The sequence below is a fragment of the Melanotaenia boesemani genome, chromosome 22 (assembly GCF_017639745.1).
Source record: "Melanotaenia boesemani isolate fMelBoe1 chromosome 22, fMelBoe1.pri, whole genome shotgun sequence".
Lineage (NCBI taxonomy): Eukaryota > Metazoa > Chordata > Actinopteri > Atheriniformes > Melanotaeniidae > Melanotaenia > Melanotaenia boesemani.
In genome coordinates, this window is record NC_055703.1 from 27,274,060 (window position 1) to 27,291,062 (window position 17,003).

General features: G+C 41.6%; 1 protein-coding gene across 4 annotated transcripts in view; it reads left to right on the forward strand.

The window, feature by feature from the left end:
• The window catches only part of LOC121634100 (gastrula zinc finger protein XlCGF57.1-like), a 540,387-nt gene that overhangs the window by 6,145 nt on the left and 517,239 nt on the right, over nt 1-17,003 (forward strand). For 3 of the 4 annotated variants that reach the window (XR_006009178.1, XR_006009179.1, XR_006009177.1), the window contains exon 3: nt 2,672-3,482. The exons of the other annotated variant lie outside the window; for it this stretch is intronic. The gene's annotated coding sequence lies outside the window, so the exon portion shown is untranslated. Of the gene's footprint in view, nt 1-2,671; nt 3,483-17,003 lie in introns of those variants that run through there. 4 annotated transcript variants of the gene reach the window in all.

Below are 17,003 nucleotides of genomic sequence, written 5' to 3' on the forward strand. Positions count from 1 at the left end.
CCAGAAGTTAAAATTAACTGGATGTGTGGTACATGCAGCCGACAGCCATGCATTCAGACTAAACAGCCTACTGAATTTCTCCAATCCTCTGATGGGAGGGAGAGGCCACTAATGAATATTCGGGCATTCAGACAGCTGATCGTATCCAGCAGTTCAGTAAAATCCTGCTTCAGCACCTCAGATTGTTGTTTCATAACACCATACGACCCCACGTGCAGGATGAGGTTTTCCACAGTTGGGTGCGCCGCCACAATTTGCGTAATTTTGCCTCTCTCATCTGATACCATATCCTTGGGAAAGCACAGTACTTTTGTACGTTTTCCACACACATTTCTCGCATCTTTCACACCAAAGTCACCAACAATCGGAGTCTGAGGCCCAGCCATTTGCTTTTCTTGTCGCCTTTTACTTTCTTTGTTTTTTGATCTAACCTTGGTGTGTAGGGAGATTTCATTTTGGTCATCAGATGTAGATCCAGAATCCTGCCGCAGTGGAGCAAACCTGTTCTGTAGTTGCATGTCCGGTTGTTGTGGAGAGGATTTGTTAGTTTTCCTTCTGATAACTGGCCATGACTGTGTCTTTGTAATGAGAGGGGTTGAGGATGTGCTTTGTCTGGATGGTAGAGCAGGCCAGCCGGTCACGTCGCTAATCTCAGCTAATTGGGCTCTGCCTTTTACTCGTCCTCCCATTTCCCTGTGAGATGATTTACTGTTTGGCTTTGCAACAAGAGCATTCCAGGGAGGACTATCAGTGAAAGAGTTATTACCTTGTACATTGAAAAAGAAACTTACTTTCTCTTAATATTCTTAACCCAATTCTGTCAAACATCCCCGTCTTTTTCCTATGGATTCTGCGTGAACTGAGAGGTGTTAGACAGGGGCAGTCTCGTAAATTAAAGGTCCATTTTCTTCACATTCAGTTTTTTCCCCCCAAATCTTTAGTTTTCCCTCTGCTGTTTGAACTACCAAGAACTGAATGTGCTCCCAGATTTCCTTGACATTGTTAAGAAATAAGCAGTATCATCAGCAGTATTTCTTCTGCTGCTGGTGTTGCACCAATGGCCATCACGGGAATGCACTGTTATGGCCCCAGGCTTGTCAGCCTGTAGCTGGATATGCAAAGACTGCTGCGCTGGTGCATCACGATGATTGGCTGTGGGGCTCCCTCCTCCTTCATTTTGGTCGCCTGCTGTTCCAGACACTTTCAGCTGACCATACAGATGTCCCGTCATTTGAGGCAGCTGTGTTCCTTACCCCTCCTTTATACCGGGTGCGTGTGCATCACGTTACGGCTGTGCCACGGTTTTGTTCCGATCTGCGTGGTGCGGCATGCAAGTGCAGTACACCTAGCAGGATCCGCAAGATCGTGAAATCACAGGAGAAGTGGAGAATCTTGTGATAAACGTCTCATCGTCTATGATGATAAAGAAAAAACACTGAGACGCCCTGACCGGGTTAACACGTGTTTTCATGGTTCAGCAGCACATATCTGTAGGGGGACTTTTGTTTTGAAAAATACTGGAAGCTCTTACACTGCTCCTGTGTCTGATTTCCTGTCTGCCCATATCTGAACTGCGGAATTGATGCATTATGGGTAAGCTTTCCTGGGATTGTTGACTGAGTGAAACAAAGATCTCTTAGGATTAATTTTCTTTATTTTGTTTGTGGTTCCTTGTGGAACCCCAGAACTTATCTGGTGTATTTTTAATTTCGATTGCTCTGTAAACTGCCTGTGTGAGCTTATACCTGTAGGACACTTTAAGTTTCCTTATTTTTTAGCACCTGTTGCAGGACACCTTTTGTTAAGTTTTTGTTTTTTAAGTGAGTGTTAGTTTTGCCATTATTGGTATATATTCCTGTTGTAGGACATTCTTTGTTTGGTTTACATTGAATCTGTGGTACCAGACATTTTGTGTTTCATTTTGTACCCATTGTGAATAAACCACCCGTTTATATTTTACCTAATGAGTCCGGCTCATTTTGTTACTACCCTTCTGTACCCCTAGACCAGAGGGTATCTAACATGAACACGGGTTAACAAGCCAAGATTTGAACTTTAAGAAAATTTTAGAGCAACTCCTCTGAATGAGATGGCCTTCATCACAGCATTCCTGGCTGTGAATGGAGGGGAAACACTGTATTGTTAGGGTATTTCAAAAGTACATGTAGATGCATCATATCTGATCATTACTATTATCCGATTACTCCCAGATAACTGATTTTGATGATGATGTAAATGGGTTCAGTGTTTTATAAAAAAAAATTCTGATAATGTAATGGAGTTACACAATTATCTGTAAACTGAATCGAAATAGGCTGTTTTGGATTGAATAGATTCAGGTAATTAGTGATGATGCCCAGCCCTAGATGTCCATCAAACTGCAGAACCAATAAGAACGGCTGACACAGATTTGTCAGTGCCCCTGACCATTTGTTTGCTGCAGCTGTGTGTTGTGTGTATTAATCAACAATTGAAGTTCAGATAATAAGCTTATCTTTTATTACAAGGTCTTCTCCCTGTTGTAATATTTTGTACAACTCTGCTCTTGTGAGGTATTCTTTATGCAGACATTTTCTTTGTTGTGACATTGAAGAGGCTTTAAGGAGATGAGGTGGACATTTTTGTTCTATGTGGTCTTGAAATCCAGCTTTATCTTTCTTTGTCATTTCAGTGTTCCCTGCAGATGTGCAGCACCTGTTGGTGATTACAGAAAGTGTTCTCATAGATGACCAAACTCATCAACTGATCCCATCTCATAAAATGGGAACCGAAAAAACTATGGCCCAATCAGGATGGGGAGCAGTTGATGACCGGACGGACGAGACTGCTACCAGTTTACCAATGATGGCGGCTCCTCTGAAGAGTGATGATGACGATAAAGAACCTCAGCCTTGGTCATATTCAGCCCACCTTCATCAAACCCAAACTGAAGGCAACACAAATGTAGAGACACCAACCAACTACCCAGATAAAGAGATAAAATCAGAAAGTGATGAAGAGGACTGTGGAGGACCAGAACTAACTGGTTACCCAAACGGTTATTTACAGCCAAATAGTGACAGAAAGGCTTCAGGCTCTTCTGAGATAAAACATTTGTCATATTTTAAACTTGAAATGGAAGACGATGATAAAAGTTGGAATGACACTAAGGAACATGGGTCAGCTGTAAGCGGTGATGTGGAGTGTAACGCTGCCAAAACCTCCCTTATCGACTCTGAATGTGCCGAAGAATTTGATTACCAAAAATCTCTCCAGAGACACTTAACATACCATCTAGAAAAAAGGTCCAGCTGTGTGAACAGTAAGAAATGTTTTACAGTAAGGCAAAATGTAAATTTCCAGAAAGGATTTGATACAGGGACAACAACAGCTAAATGTGATATTTGTGGTAAAATCTGCAATCATGAAGTAGATCTTAAGATACACATGAGAATCCACACTGGAGAAAAACCATTCAGCTGTGATGAATGTGGACAAAGATTTAGTCGAAAGACAAGCTTAATCCGACACATGAGAATCCACACGGGAGAGAGACCATTCAGCTGTGATGAATGTGGACAAAGATTTAGTCGAAAGACAGGCTTAATTAACCACATAAGAATCTACACAGGTGACAAACCATTCAGCTGTGATGAATGTGGACAAAGATTTAGTCGTAAGACAAGCTTAAATCTGCACATCAAGCTCCACACAGGAGAGAGACCATTCAGCTGTGATGAATGTGGACATGGATTTGGTCAAAAGACAGACTTAGACCGACACATGAGAATCCATACAGGAGAGAGACCATTCAGCTGTGATGAATGTGGACAAAGATTTAGTCAAAAGGCACATTTGAATCAACACATGAGAATCCACACAGGAGAGAGACCATTCAGCTGTGACGCATGTGGACAAAGATTTAGTCAACAGTCACACTTGAACCAACACATGAGAATGCACACAGGAGAGAAACCATTCAGCTGTGATGAATGTGGACAGAGATTTAGTCAACAGATAGACTTAAACCGACACATGAGAATCCACACAGGAGACAAACCATTCAGCTGTGATGAATGTGGACAAAGATTTAGTCAAAAGAAAAGCTTAAGCCAGCACATGAGAATCCACACAGGAGACAGACTATTCAGTTGCGAAGAATGCGGACAAAGATTTAGTCATAAGACAAGCGTAAACCGACACATGAGAATCCACACAGAAGACAGACCATTTAGCTGTGAGGAATGTGGACAAAGATTTAGTCGAAAGGCAAACTTAAACCGACACATCAGAATCCACACAGGAGACCTTTAGCTGTGAACATGGACCAAGATTTAGTCAAAACACAAAGTTAAACCTACACACGAGAATTCACACAGGAGCAAGACCATTTCCTTGTGAGGTTTGTGTAAAAATGATTAAGGTGGTGTCAAAGTTTGAATAGACACGCGTGTACAAAATAGATACAGCGCAATTGCAAGATTCTCTGCAGTACCATGAACAATGTGTTGTTTACAGTGTAGATATGTTCTGTTCTACAGTCATTTAGCAGACGGTTAAGCAGTAGGCATAAACCAACTGTAATACGTCACCTGTGGGATTCAAACTCAGGTCTCTTGCATGTGAGTCAGATGTCTTGCCAACTGAGCTATCCAGCTGCCATATGTGATGGTCATAAGAACTTATGGGGGGTATTCCAGGATAATGCTCAAGAAAGACAGTCACTCCAAAAAGTCTGACTCAGGACTAGCACTGTCTCCAAATTGAGCCAATAAAGGACCAAGAAAGAATAGACAAACCTAAAAATCCATGCTTTGTCATTTATTGATTAACAAATGTTAGTCAGATTTTAAGCAGATAACCAGAGGATTAGCTCTTCCTAAAAGAGCCACTACAATATTGTTTTGAGTTCGGGGGGGGGGGTTGGCCTTGCCCAAAAATCTGCCAGTGGAGCTATTCATAGGCCGGTGAACCCAAATTAAGCTCCATCTCAGCACCTAAAGAAATCAGCAAACCCCTGAAATATGGAGGGGATTGCATACCGCCTGAGAGAGACTCGGATATACTCTCAAAATTGTCCTCATTTCAGGTTTTCTCCTCCCATGTGGGTTGACACTAACTGCGTTTCCATTACAGTTTTTTGCAAAATTAAAGCAATATTTCTAAAATTTCGACAAAGTGCAATTGCGATTTGCAGGTGTTTCCATTGAATGGTGTTTAGCGCATTAGCAGTTATTCTCATAAAATCTCGTCCCGCGAGACTCCACTTTAAGGAGGAAGGGGTTTTCTTAAGTCTTTGTAAAAACTCTTGCATTTGGCTGTTTGCTATCAAGGATGACGGTTATATTTTTTCTTTGTAAAAAGATTTCCGTCTCCTCCTGTGTCTACTCATACCGCACTATCTTTATTTGACATGAACTGGTCACGTGATCCCTTACGTCATGTCCAAGGACATGTAAATGCGAAAAAAGTGTTAGTTTTTTCAAAATGTAGGTGTTTCCATAACAGATTTTTTTAATTACGATATTTAGTTTTCGTGCAATTCAAGGGGTATTCCAGAACTCCCTTTTGCATTACATCTTTTTAACTAGCATTTCAGATATGCTTTAAATGTTTGATATTATTATTAATGTGAGCTAATGTTAATCTCTTGGATCAGACCTTTCCTTTGATATGAATCATGAAGTTCTTAGATCAATAAAGATGAGATTAAAAAGTCGATCATTCTTCCCTGAAGTTATATTGCAATGTTTTGATGACACCTGGTGAAAATGTGCTGATTAGATATAACAGAAGTCAACATCTTACTTTGCTATTAATCCACTTTTATGCTGATGTTTGTTTTTAATATCAAGTAATTGTCAAACATGTATAATGCCTAATAGCTATATGGATGTTTATAGCACAGATTTACACGTTTAATTTAGTTAATTTATTTCTTCCTTTTTATCATACGTTTTAGCTTTACTTTATAATCACTTATGTTTTTAGTTATTTCATCCTGTTTGAATAATTGATCAGTTTTTCTACATGTTTTACTGTTAATTTCGTTTTCTTTTTAGGTTTTGTTAATAAAGATATCAGATTTTTAAAAAATGGCTTTTCTCTGCATTTTTTTCTTGAGTCGGGCTTTAAAGGGTTAATTAAAGATTAAAATTTTAAGATATTGATTGGAATAACAAAACTTCAAAAGGGGGGGTGGGGGGTTTTGGAAACAGTGCATGAGATTGAGCAGTTCCGACTAGATATAGTTGGACTCACCTCGATGCACATCTTGGGTTCTGGAACCAGTTTCTTTGAGAAGGGCTAGGCCTTCTTTCACTGTGGAGATGCCCCCGGTGAGAGACACTGAGCAGGTGTGGGTATACTCATTGCCCCCCAACTTGATGCCTGTACATTGGGGTTTTCCCCTGTGGACGACAGGGTATCCTCCCTTCGCCTTTGGTTGGGGGGTCAGGTCCTGACTGTTGTTTGTGCCAACACACCAAACAGCAGTTTGGTGAGTACCCACCCTTTTTTTGGAATCCTTGGATGGAGTGTTGTAAAATACTCCATCCAGGGTCTCCCATGTTCTGCTGTGGGACTTCATGTGGGCAATGGCAGTGAGACCTGGAGGGGCGTAATTGGGGGAGAATGACCACCCTGATCTGATTCTGAGTGGTGTTTTGTTAGTGGACTTCTTAAAATTACAATATCCACATGTGCACTTGGCACCATCTAGGCCACATTTTGATGATCGACTTTGTAGTTCTAACGTCAGACTTATGACCTCATATCTCGGATGATCAGGTAAAGAGAGGGGCGGAGCTGTCAAGGGGGGACAGGTAAAAGAATAGGGAACAGAAGTAAAAAAGAAGTAGAAAAAAGATAAAGGAAACAAAGATACAACAGATAAAAGCAATGACTCTTTTTTTCAAACTAACACCAAACAATCAAGTGTTACACCTGTACAGAAACACAACAGAGAATTTCCTATTTCTTAGATAGACCTCATGGTGCCGTTGGACACATCATCAGTGATGTAACCTGGGATCACAGGGGGTTTCGGGTCTTTCAACAATCAGACCCCCTCCCCCAGGTGACCCAGCCGGGGTTGATCAGGCCCCAGCTTATGTACAGGTAGCGCTACCCTAGTTGCCACGCCTCTCCCCTCTTGATCCACAACCACCTTGACGCCACTTCTGCTGCGTCATGGCCACAAAACACAGAAATTATCAGACAGAGCAACATCCATCATCACAACCTTGGAAATGTTCAGACTTTTAGAGATGACTAGATCCAGACAGGGTCCTCTGTTGTGCGATTTTTTGTTCACAAGCAGAGCTAGACCGAAGTTATCAAAAACACAACACACTTCTTTGGTTCCTCTGTCCTCTGGGTTATCAGCATGACCAACAATAACTACACAGTTGAAGTCCACACAGATTGACAGCAGTTCAGCAAAGTCATCAACAAACGTTGCACAGTGTTTAGGTGGTCGGTATATGTCAAGGAACAACACACGAGAGGGAGAGGTCATCTGGAGAGCCACTTATTCAAATGGGGCAAAGTTTTTATGAGATATCTGCTGCATAGGAGGGAGTCTTAAACAAAACAGCCACTCCTCCACCTTTCTGATGTGATCTAGCTTCACTCACAGAGCTGAAGTTTAAAGGGGTTGCTTCTATAAGAACAACCAAATCATTTTAGCCCCATTTCCACCGACGGGTTGGGTTGGGGCGGGTCGGGACGCATTTTTTTATTGTTTCTACACACAAAATCTGGGATGGGTACCCTAATATCCAACCCATCCCACTTTTTGGGACCCTTCCATTGGAGTACCAATCTAACCTACCCAACCCACATGCAACCTGGCATAAAAACAAATCAGGAATGGCTCCTTGTTTAGAGCAACATATTTCCTTTTTGCTGATTAAATCTCCGTTTAAAATGGCGTAACGAAGCACTGATGATCGCCATTCTGAGTCGTGTTTTGGTTTTACTTTAAGGAAGGCGCTGCGATGGCGTCATACTATTACGTAGCCAAGGAATCTATCACTATCCAGCTGATACTCCGCTTCTCAGGTAAGGTTACGGTTAGCTGTTGAAATGCAACGAGATCACGTTACAGACCATATCCACACCCTAACCGTCCCGACCTGACCAGCACCGTTGGAGGAAATTAGGCTTTTCTCTGTCTAACCAGGTTTCTGTTAAAAGCAAGAAACTGAGTTTGTGCTTTGTAATAAAATCATTGATTAAACTGTCAGAACTCACTGGGGAATTGGCGGGGGAGGATGAAGTGGGATGTTTCGGGGTGGAAAGATGGGATGGACATGGGGTCATTGTGGTGGCAATAGTGACCAGCTCCTTCATCTGGGAAGGTCCAGGAGGGCTAGATAGGATGGAGAGAGGGAGGGTGACCTTGGTAGAGTATGATGAGATGAAGGGGGAGTTACTGAAATGTTTGGGGGTTTCTTCAGGAGAGGACTGAGGTGTTTTTTTTTAAGGTTTCCTCTAGGTCCTGCCTTATCACATTGTTTTGGTCTCTTTTGTCTGTTGTCCTTGTCCGAGGGAACAGAGTCTGTTCAGAAAATAAAACAGGTTGGAGGTGAACAGCCTCACTCCTGACCTGTTCAGGCAGAAACCATCTGTCTTTAAAAAAAAAAAAAGTTCCTGCGGTCCCAGAAGAAGTTGATGTCTAAACTGAAAAGTGTGGTTCATGCTGCTAACAGCCATGTATTCAGACTATACAGCCTGCTGAATCTCTCCACTTCTGATCAGCTGAAGAGGCCACTGATGAATATCCGGGCATCCAGACAGCTGATCGTATTCAGCAGCTCAGTAAAATCCTGTTTCAGCACCTCAGACTGTTGTTTCACAAAATCATTCGACCCCCCAAATCTAAACAGAAGTAGCTCTTAATCCCGGTGGACAACTCAGCGACTGTGTCAGTGTGCAGAGGATAAGAAATGAGGAGTGATCAGAGATAAGTGTGATGCAAGTGTGACCACGCCTCTACAGAGCCTATGGGCAGACTAGGGTGACCCAGGGACCTGGGCAACCAGCAGAAATCCCAGAGTACAAACCCCAGCCACCCCACCACGAAGTCGACCGTGGACCCACCCAGAGGGCCGCAGAGGAGGGCCCCAACCAGAGGCCCCCACAGTCACAGGGCACAGGCCCTGGCGCCCGGCAACCCCTGACAGGTACCGCCCATCCAGGGCGGCCAGAGCACAGGGACCCAAGAGCCTAGAACCACCCCTGCCCTAGGGCAGTGGGCCGGCACCGCATCCAGTAGGACCAGACCCCCCAGAACCCAGCACCCACCCCAATATTCTAGCTGCACACCTGGGAACCAGGGCACCATTAACCACTCCCCCCTTCCTCCCCTTACCCACCCCCCTCCCTTCCTCCTTCCCTGCACACCCCCACCCCCACTACTCCACCCCTACTTATGTCCATTTATCCATCCCTTCATTCACAGCCTCCCCTGCCCCAAATCCGTGCGTGAAGTCAAGTAAGTGATGTTTAAGTGACGTTAAAAGTTAGTAATACAGTTTATTTGGTAAATATACCTGTTCTCTCACTTAATTGATGCCATGCACTGTTCACATGAGCAGTCCATGTTTGCTGCCTTTATGCTGCAACTGCACCTGTGTTTGTATGATTAGTTAGGTGCTGATATTATGTTATTTCTGTTTTAGAACCACAACCGATGACCTCCAGTGTGCATAAGGGACAAACTGTGAAGTTCAGTTGGCTTAATAAACCCTGCTTAAGTACAGCCGACTCATTCTTTGGAGTTCTAACCGGACTCACAACAGCGATTTGAACACTCCAACCAGCACAGCACTGTCACTATCTTTCACAGATGTTTCCAGACAGTTGTTAGAAGAAGAGGGGATGCAACACCATGCCGAACATCACCCTGGAACTACTTTTTACACCGTGCCAAACATCACCCTGGAACTACTTTTTACACCTTGCTGAACATCACCCTGGAACTACTTTTTACACCATGCTGAACACCACCCTGGAACTACTTTTTACACCATGCTGAACATCACCCTGGAACTACTTTTTACACCATGCCGAACATCACCCTGGAACTACTTTTTACACCGTGCCGAACATCACCCTGGAACTACTTTTTACACCATGCCGAACACCACCCTGGAACTACTTTTTACACCGTGCAGAACATCACCCTGGAACTACTTTTTACACCATGCCGAACATCACCCTGGAACTACTTTTTACACCGTGCCGAACATCACACTGGAACTACTTTTTACACCGTGCCGAACATCACCCTGGAACTACTTTTTCTAGACGTGTTACTGCATCAGATTGACTATCAGCTCATATTTTCCATAACATGGTAAAATGTCTGTTTCATCATGTGATATGTTGTTTATCTTCTACTGGGAATAAAATATGACCTGATGTGATTAAAAAATGCATTTTCAGAGTTGGCTGCTCTGTATTTTGTGGTATTTTTCATTGTTACTTTGGTTTGTTCTGTTTCCTTGTTTGTCTTCGTGCTCCTTTTGTTCATCTTTAGTTTTCAGTCTCAGGTAAACAAACCGGCTCTGATTTATGTCGTTGCCCTGCAGACCTGTAAGAATGCCCTAAAGCTCAGATATTAAAGCATCAGAACTTATTACACACATTTATTTTCTGATAAACCTTGTTAACATACAAACTGTTTTACAGTTTGTATGTTAACAAGGTTTTAAGGTTTTTTATCTCCTTTAACATGAAGTGGAAGAGAAGATTCTGGGTTCTGGTCTGGATCCTGGCCTCCTGCTGCCCCGTTGGCCTCTGTAGCTTCAGAGTTTCAGCTGGACGGATGGAGAGGAGGCTGATGACAAATCAGACTCACCTGTGAGCTGCAGGGGAGGAAAATCAGGAGAATCTGGGGGAGAACAGACAGAGTAGAGTTTTGCATGTAAAACCACTCAGGAGAAGCTGGCTCTTGACCGATGGAGGAACAGGGTGGAGCTGGTCCTGAACCAGGTCTGGATGAAACTGGCTGGACCGGCTGGGATAAAGAGGAGGATTCCTGTGATTCAGATAAGTCTCCTTTGGTTCTGTCCTCTGTCTGGTACCACACCCATGTCCCTCTGGCTGTCCTGGTCGGTAAAGCAAACGCACCATGAAGAGAAAGATGAACTTTTATTTAGAGAATTTATTTTTTTCTAATCTAACGGCCGGATTTTTCTTCGCGGACGCTGAGATTGTTTAACTCCTGGTCGGTCAGTGAGGATTTGGTGAATTTCTGGTCGTGTTTCTCGTGTTTTTGTTACACAGTGAAGAGTTAAATTTTGAATATTGGCAGTAGTTTGGTTCGTCCCACCGTCCTAAAGGTCTGAAAATATTTCTTGAAGTTGGAAATTAGTTTTCCTTTTGTAAGTAAGTGAGTAATTCTTATTAAGGGACAAATATTTACTAATATGTTGATTAACAGATCAGGAAACTGCAGTAATGAGTTTAATCCACACATAAAATCCTTCTCACGGAGGACGAATCCAACCCCTTCTGTTTGTTTCAACCCGTAAAACTCCTCCAGATCTCTGAGGAGCGGTGGTGTGCAGCTCTGTGGGTGAAGTGTGTGATAGCTCACCTTTAACCTCATGATGATGAAGACTTCTCATCAGTTCAGCTGCCTGGAATCAAAGCTTCATCCTCCTCCTCTCTGCTGGACTTTCATCTTACATGTTTGTACTTGACTGGGTGACGAAGCTTTTATCTGGTCTACTTTCCTGTTTCTTCAGCAGGAAGAATCTTCTAATAAGTCGTATTTAATGATGATAAATGAGTTAAAACGTCAGTTATTTCCTCTTCATCTTATAAATGCTGACATTTCTGTCAGAGGAACAAAAGTTCATCATTCAGAAATGAAAGCGAGCATCAAATGAAAGAGAATCGACTTATTTTCATTATTAAATGTCAGTCGGTGATAAATCTGCTGGAGTTTTTATCTCATCCCAATTTTCAGATTAATTTTCTCCAAAGATTCTGGAAAATGAAGAAAGGCTTGAAAATTCCTTAAGAAAGACGTTTTTTAGTCAGGGACTGATTATTTTACTCCTTGTTTTTACACATTTTTAAAATAAACATCACAAAGTCCATCTGAAAGCCAATTAAAATGTTTAATACAGCATTTTTTACTAACTGATGAATTTTATTAAAACTTTGAGGAAGTCAGCCTGCCTGAGTTGTCTCTGCTGCTCAGTTTGAGTGTGTCATGCTTAATTATGCCGTTTTATTTTTTTACCATTTTACTATTGTTACTGTCTTATTGTCTTCTGAACCGATGATGAAAGAGAAGAAAATCCCCTCCTGCTTTTTTATTCTTAGTGAGAACTTGAAGGGTTTAATAAATGTTTCCTTGAAGTTCTGAACCTGCAGATTTTAACCGTGTGGAGGCTCCAACAGAAAAAATCATTAAATTACAACAGTTTAAATCTAAAGTGGCTTCTCTGTTTCTACCGAAGCCCAGCAGGGTCAAACCGAACACCGACTGCGGTTAACACCATGAGGTCTGAAGACTTTTGCCGACTTTATCAAATGAAGTTTATTATTCTATTGATCCAAATTAAATATCCATTTATTCATGCCTGTGTATAAAAACTTGTGTTAAAGGTGCTTTGTTAAGTTACGCTGATGTTTTCTCCTTTTACAACCTTAGTCACGGTGGCTGCTTTTACTGCAGAACAAACACTGAAATCTCCCCAATATTTAGACGTAATAATTTGTATTTTATTCCGTTTTTATTTTACTTATTAATTCATTATTTTTTATGTAACATTTTTTATTGTTTTTGGATCCTTTTTATGTTAATATTTCAGTCCCCTCTAGCCTTCTTGGACTGCATTTAAAATGTAGAACTTTGTCTCCATCTAGTGGCTGTAAAGTTGAACTGCATCTGATCTGACTAATGCTTAGTTCATGTTATTGATTCATTTTGTGAATATTTATTATACAATGAAACAACTTCACATAACAGGAAGCATCGTTTTACAAATACATCAAACTCAAATACACATCAAGCCAAAATGGAAACAAGTGGACCGAGTTGAGGGCCGGACTGGTTCTGTGTTTATTAAAATTTACTAAAATAACCTTACTATATATATATATATATATATATATATATATATATATATATATATATATGCAGTAAGGTGTATATATATGATTCTATAACTAATATATAACGCCTGCTGCCAACCTGTGAAGCCACTATATAAACTTTGAGTAATTTTTCTGCCATCATAAACTGGTTTATGTTCAACAGTTTTTCAGTTTCCCTCAAAACTTTGAAAAACTCTGGCGCCTAAAGGGTTAATAACTTCTCGCTTGCAGAGCCTTGGTTTCCCGTCCTGATGCTTGTATCTGTGATGGTGCATCTGGCGTTTTCTTCATACAGCCTCGCTGTCTCCACGCAGACTCTGCTTTACATCCACAAACATCCTCTGTTTCTAAAGTCGCTTTTCATTGAGCCGTCTTATGGGGAGACGGGTTGTTGACAAAGCTGAGGAGCTCCGTCAGGCTGCTAGAGAACGAGGAGGTACGCGCTCGCGGCCGTGATTGACACGTCAACGCGCTGGCCGTGCATTGTGGGACTAGTAGTGTTATAGTGGTGCGTGCACTCTATCAGCTGGCTTTAATAGTGATTAGATTTGATTATGCGGGCCAAAGATAATTAATTCACGGGCCGGATGTGGGCTGCGGGCCTTGAGTTTGACACACATGGATTAGTGGATTATTTGTTCACATCCCTGCTGCAGAGCTGAATGGCTCTCAGACTTGCATGGATTGATTTGTTGTGTTTTTAATGTTGATATTTTGCTAGTGGTGAGTCAGTTACACTATCAGTGTTCAGTCACACACACTACCTGTTCATCAGCTGATCAGGAGCCATGACGGCGGGCAACACCCAGCATGTGCAGTTATGTGGTCTCATATGGAGAGGGGGCGGAAGGTGTCCATCTTTCTCATTAAGAAGATTAAAGCTTGAATGTTGGCTGCAGATCACCAAACATGAACCTCTATGGTTGTTCCCTCCGTCCGTTGTGGTCAGAAAAGCATCGAGTCCATGTTGTGAGGGTTTAAAAACAATTTCTATTAGGACGAAAATGTTTTAGTTGTACTCACATTTTAGTCATTTCTAAGTTTGATAGTTTTAGTCGACGAAAACTCAATAAGGTTTTAGTCTAGTTTTAGTCAAATAAAATAATTAGTTTTTAACAAATGAATTTAGGTCAATAATACGTATTAAAAAGTGGAATCAAGGTTGACAGGTTATAACAAGTAATTCATAAAACAAGTTAACCTTAATGCTTTTACATAATAACCAGATCCTTCACCAGACTTTAGCCTGGACTTTCCCATCAACAGGGATGAAATGCTGTCGTGTTACTTAACTGCTGCTGGACAGAAACTTTTATTTCGATATTTAAGCTTTTTTCATGAACTGATGCCCGACTTCATCACACAAACATGTCGCACAAGAAAACAGCAGATCTATAAGTTCAACATAGAGCAACACATTGTGAGCTTGTTGTTTGGTTGTTTTCATCAATAATTACAAAATTAAAAGGAACGATTTTAGACGTAGAAGGTTTCCAACCAACAGCAGATACTGGAATCAATTACTCCAAACAAACAAAGAGCAACAACTTCCTTACTTTGGTAACTGTGGCTTTGTTTCTGAGAATTTTCTGAAGTTTAACACTCCACCCTGAACACACACATGGCCTACTCATACTTAACTTGACCTGGTCTGCCAGTGGAATTATGATGGATTATAGTTAAATATGTCCATATATCTGCGGATATATCCGTCCTGGTTGGAGATGGACAGTGCTGCCTTGTGATAAAGCCGTTTCTCAGCTTAACCACTTCCTTCCTTTCTTGTGTTTCACCTCGTTAACAAGTGTAGAGAGGAGCGTAGGGAGGTAACCCCGAAGAGAAAGCTACTTCGGCCTGGAGAAGAAGGATCTCCGCCGTGTCTTCCGACTACGGTCAGAAGAGGAAAACGGGAAAGGTTAACATATGAATGAATAAACTACTTGTCTGTGTGTCTGCACGTCTGGTGGTGGGCGTGGCCAAGGTGCAGCAGCATTGCTGACTGACAGATCGCTTTCACAGCAGACAGAAATATCCTGCATTTTTATGTCAGACAATCAGTCCTTGAACATTTTCGTCTCGTCAACGAAATCTCACAAACGTCTCGTCATGTTTTTGTCATCAGAGCCATTTTTAGCTCGTCACCGTCTCATTATCATCATGAAAAAAGGTTGGTCAACGAAATAAATTTGTCATTGTTGGCTAAAACACTACTGCACGCAAAGTTCAAGATACTAAAATTTTCAACATGGCAACTGTTTGTGCCGCCTTTTTTAGGACGGTGTCTGTGAAGGGACAAATCACACTCAGTGTTGTTTAATGGGAGCTAGACCACTGTGTGGGATAAGTAACGCCTTAAAAGGACCATAGAAGAAGAAAGCACACATACGTGATGTTGAAGGAGTTACCTTCACTCTCAGATTAAAACATGTTTGCTTGGAAGAAATTTGACCACTGACAGCCACCATATAACTGTGCTATACCCATCTTTACCACCAGATGTCAGTAATTCTTACACACTGGACCTTTTTTAACCCATGAAACTCCGCTAGAGAGCAAAAAGCAGCTGAGCTGGAGTTGGTTTAGTGAGGATAGCAGGTAAATAGTAGCAGGAATAACTGGAAATGAGGAAAAAGTGGAAACATGGAAATAGTTTCTGTTGTGTGTTTGTTTCAATAACAATATTTTTTCTCCTGAAAGCCAAGACTTGAGAGAACGATGAGATGAGAAAAGGTTTGGTCACTGTTAAATAAATAAATTCTGCTTTCTTCTTCTGGTCGGCCTTTATGCTGCTAAATCTATTCATACATTCATTTTACATCATTTTACCTCCCAATCTGACAGCTGAGGCTGTCCTGAAAACTAGGTGGGACTCTAATAAAAAAAACTAATCTCAATAATTACAGGCTTTGTAATTATTTAAATTTGATTAATTGCATTTTAATCGCATAACAATATTTGCCCAAAAGCCAGCTTTGTTTTTTTTTGTTTTTTTTAATGGGTTTTAGTGAACAACTGAATCAAATTCTAGACACAGACAAATAATATTGTAAACTCCAGCTTTAGTGATGTCTGGAAAATGCACTTTATTGTATTTCAATTCAAAACAGTAGAAAAAGAAATAGAAAATATTCCTGGCCCATAAAATGAACAACCTAAAGTTAGTTTTATTTTAAAGACTTTGACCAGCAGCTCCAGCTGTTCTGGTTAAGTCTACAACATGTTGCAGAACTAAATGTTCTCCTCCACACGCTGTCGGTAACCAGGACGGGATCAGCCAGCAGCAGCTTCAGTCTGGTCCTGGACGTGAACGTCTCCTGCTCCGACTGCAGCTGGAAGCCAATGGACGGGGGAGGGGCCTGGTGAAGTGGGAGGGGCCTAAGGAATCTCTGCTCATTAAGTAGTAAATGCGTTTTCACTTCCGTTTTCAAAAGTCTCAAATAACACCAGAAAAAGTCTCTAGATTTGTCGCTAGTTGCTTCTTTGAAATAGTCCCTAGATGGGTCAGAAACTCGCTAAATAAAGCGCCATGTAGCTAAATTAGCATCACTGATTTAGCCCATGGATGTATTATAAGAACTGGATAACGGACTGAAAATGGCGGCCCATTCATTTCTATGGAAGTTGCTCACCCAGCGCATACGCCGAAAAAGTTCTCAGGCTTCCGGGTTACTTCCACATATTGGGCCCATAGAGCATGCGCAGTAGTGTCACCTCCCATCATGCTTCACGTCACTGTGAACGAGCAATGCGCAGCCCAGTGACCTGATCCAGCGACGCGCGGTCACGACATTAATCTGCAGTATGAGAGCTGTACAAACTCAGATGATGATTTTCTACGGCACACGATCGGACCTCGATGTAAAGTAATGATATAATATACGTGGAAAAAGTTGTGTAGTAAT